Below are 3,703 nucleotides of genomic sequence, written 5' to 3'. Positions count from 1 at the left end.
TTATCGCATGTCACGGAAGTCACGCATCGTTAATACGTACGCACTTGTCGTGGTTTTTCTCGTTCTCTTTCTCCCCCACGCTCGCGCTCGGTGCTCCCACGGTGCGGCGCACTCGCGATAAGAGGACCCGGTATATTTATTATCAGCCGAGGACCGTCGAGGCGAATCGTCGACCGAAAGGGCGAAGCGTCGACATAAATCTAGCGGCACGCGAGAAAAAAAAGGGGGAGAGAAAGCGGAAGAGAAAGGGAGATGGAAGGAAGAGGAGGATACCGTTCTTTCTTCTTGAAGGAAGAGAGGCCACCCACCTACCTCTCAACGAACACGCGAAGTCATTTATTTTTCGCGGTCACTCCCGCCCTCCCCATAGTCCCTGACGTCACCTTTTGTACACCGGGGCCCGAATAAACCGACGGTCTACAGAAGAAGAAGGTTAATCCCCGCCATAACAAATAAATTACCAGACCGAAAGTAAATCAAGACGGATGTTATCGCGGCCTGCATATGTATCGTTTGAAAATTGCAGCGCCAAGGTTTTCCGGTCACGACGCCGGTGGATGACGTGACTTCGACTTCGCTCGTTAATTACGGTTGCCGTTTCATTCCCTCGCATTTCTTATGCAGATGCGCGCAGGTTAGCGCGGCTCATCTCTAATGGGATCGTGAATCGCTCGAATCAATAGAACCGATCATCAAACGTCAATAAAGAGATGCCGTTCGTTAAGACTTTGCTGCACGATGCTGAACTCGATTATTCGCTAACCAGACCAATTTTGAAGGAACAGCTTAACGTAAGTCTCATTTAAAGATATGTGAAAAAGCGCAAAATGCGACAACAATTCTAAATAAATTATTTTCTCTTCGCGTGTTTGTAATTATTGATATTCATATGAACTCATTTTTTCATTCGTGCGAGTAAAAATTTTACGTGTCATAATAAGATCAAGATTTATCTATGTATTGAAAGCCTGAGGCAGCTTGTTAATAATAAGTTGGCAACAATAAATAATAAGGCGATTGCTTGTGTCCCTCTCAGGATTAAATTTCATTTATTATCAGAGAAAGAAACGAAAAATAAACTAAAGCCTTCTCCATTATTCTCAGTACTGAGCTATCTCTCGCTAACGTCATCACCGAATTAAGCTCTGATTTCAGGAGGTGTCGTGGCGCCAGAGAGCAGATACAACCGGTCAAAGGCAGATAGTGTTAGTGCCAGGACGTGCTAGGCAGAGCTAAGCGCCGCCGATCCGTACCGAGTCCGCGAGACGGGCTAATGAATTAAGTGTTTGAGTGGCGTCCTAATGATGAAATCACGAGAAATATAACAACATCCTCCAAGAGGGTACCGCCTTGCCGACCCGTAAGTGACAATGATTTGCCTCGTGACTCGTTCCTTCGCGCCCAGTGCGGCGTTCTTCGGAGCACGTGATCGTGGTCTCGTCTCATCGAATAAATTGTGACAAATGAACGCCGGAATTTTCTAGCGAATCACCGAATCACCCACGGAGTCGAGGTTTCAACGAGGAATCCGGCACGCGATCTACCCATGACGTATTTCACGTGCGATTTTTTATTTGATCGCGCGATCGATCTAGAAGCGGAGGTATATATTAGCGCCACGAAATCCTAATTTGCGAGAGAGATCACGATATATGTATATTAAGTATATTCCACACGCTATTGTACACAACCATGCGTAAATGATAATAGTGCATACTATATACGTAAACTATTTTTGCATGTAATAAATTCAGACAATACACATTCGTCTTTTTTAATGGTTATGCTTTCTCCTCCTTTTGTCTTTTTTCTCCCTTTTTTGAACAAAACTCCTAATCGTGAAAACAAAGATCTATTTATAATTACTTATTTCCTGTACTAGGCATACAAATCATTCTCCAAAGAGTAGCTGGAAAGAGAGAAGCTTCTCGATAGTCGAATAAATTCGCGCTTAACAGAACCGGAACGTTCGCGGGGCGATTCATCTTGCGTCACGATCTCGGGCTGATTGTCTGCGAGCATTCTTGCATTCGAAAGTTCATCGATCGCGGTATTCACTAGCTGCGCGCGATACATTGTGTTGTTGCGGTACGGGGAAGCGCTCGCGTTTCAGCTGAAATTAGCGAGGCGTGCTGTGGGACGTCTTTCTGATCTTTGATATCCCGGCCAGGTTCTCTCCGTTCGGCGATAGATTCGCGCGCTCTCGCATGAACGGGCCCGTCGCGCGAAAGTTACGACTAGAAGGAAACCGGCATTTCAATATCTATACGAGGGGGTTTATCCAACAGGAATGGCACGTCTTACATTACGTGCCACGCCAAAGCGAGCCGTGCCCAACTTCTTTTCGCCCCTCGCGACCAAATCTAAATTCCGTAAATTTCAATCACGCACACCTATGCAATAATTTGCATTTACAATCTCCGTGATATAATTTCATGTACAATATGTATATGAATAAACGAGCTTGTTCGTCCATTAAATGCATTAATTATGCACATTCAAATGAGTATCAAAAGTTGAACATTAATTATGATTAACGTCTAACGATAATCACAACGTTGATCCCTAAACATCATCAAAATAGGAGGTTTATGGGCGAATCAATAAAGATCGATAAGAGAACAATCCATTTGCTAATTCGCGAAAAGATTAATTCTAACTTGCTAACGATTCGTTTTAATTATCTCGAGGGCAGATATATGGAACAAGTCGTAATCGGGTTCACAGTTTCGAAAAATGTTACAATTACCTTGTATTTGTTTTTTTTTTTATTGCAACATTGCGTAATAACCAATTTCCGGCAAACGCAGTGTTTTACACACATTCGATTTGATAACAAAGAGCGGTTTAATCATTCAAAAATGTAGTTATTCACCCTTCCGGAATGCTCTTGTAAAAATATGTATGTCTATAAACCACACCAATTCATGTCGACGCGCAGAGATCGAGCGATGGCTGTGTTGCCATCGGTTGCAACCGGAATGCATTCACGCTAATTGAAGAGCACACTTACGCCAGTGGGACGCATACGCCTCGCTATAAATAGCCGTGTTTTGCCACGAGTTTTGCACGTAATGCGTGCAGGCACGCGTGTCGCGATTGACCGTACCGCGCGAACACGTACGTGAAAGCGTAAATACACGTTGCGCGGATGCACGTTAAAAGGAGCGGTGGCAGCGATGACGTCAGTGGTAGCGAATTGACGTCGTGCAATTGGAACTCGTCGATGCTAATGGGCCTGGTCAAAGGCAAGGCGGCGATAGAAGCGGGTTGCTTCGTCGAATCAGACCGTGAAAATATTCGCGTATCCATTGTAGTTACTCTCATAAGTAACGATCTTTAATCAGGAAAGATGTGACAATATATGTTCTCAAGTAAACAGGTAATTAAAAAAGTATTTAAATATCGCGTATAATTATTTTCTATATTAATGTATCGTAGTTCATTTCGAAACATCCCGCATCAAAAAGACGATTTGTTGCTTGATTGTATAGATATTTTCTTGGCAACGCACTACCAAACTTTTGTCTCTCTTAGACGGCTATTTATTACAACGAGCACAATAGGAAATACACGGGCGTTTCATTATTTAAATCCATGTCGTGATTTAGATCGGACCTAAATCGCAGCGTCGGACGCGAAAACACGGTTAATTTCGACAGGTGGTGGCACCCAAATACCGCATCGCGGCGATTTTCGATAG

General features: G+C 43.7%; 1 long non-coding RNA gene across 2 annotated transcripts; it reads left to right on the top strand.

The window, feature by feature from the left end:
* Window positions 1–243: 243 nt before the first annotated feature.
* On the top strand, window positions 244–1,746 carry LOC112467263. Of its 2 annotated transcripts, none has more exons than XR_003042231.1 (3): window positions 244–791; window positions 1,156–1,360; window positions 1,485–1,746. It is a non-coding gene; the product is annotated as an uncharacterized LOC112467263 (long non-coding RNA). The 2 variants fall into 2 exon arrangements; XR_003042230.1 differs by having other exon boundaries at window positions 1,144–1,360.
* The last annotated feature ends 1,957 nt before the right edge of the window (window positions 1,747–3,703 follow it).

This window comes from Temnothorax curvispinosus, unplaced genomic scaffold (genome assembly GCF_003070985.1).
Source record: "Temnothorax curvispinosus isolate PA1 unplaced genomic scaffold, ASM307098v1 QBEX01001640.1, whole genome shotgun sequence".
Taxonomy (NCBI): domain Eukaryota; kingdom Metazoa; phylum Arthropoda; class Insecta; order Hymenoptera; family Formicidae; genus Temnothorax; species Temnothorax curvispinosus.
The sequence above is the reverse complement of the archived record's forward strand: the minus strand, read 5'-3'. Positions and strand labels throughout refer to the sequence as shown.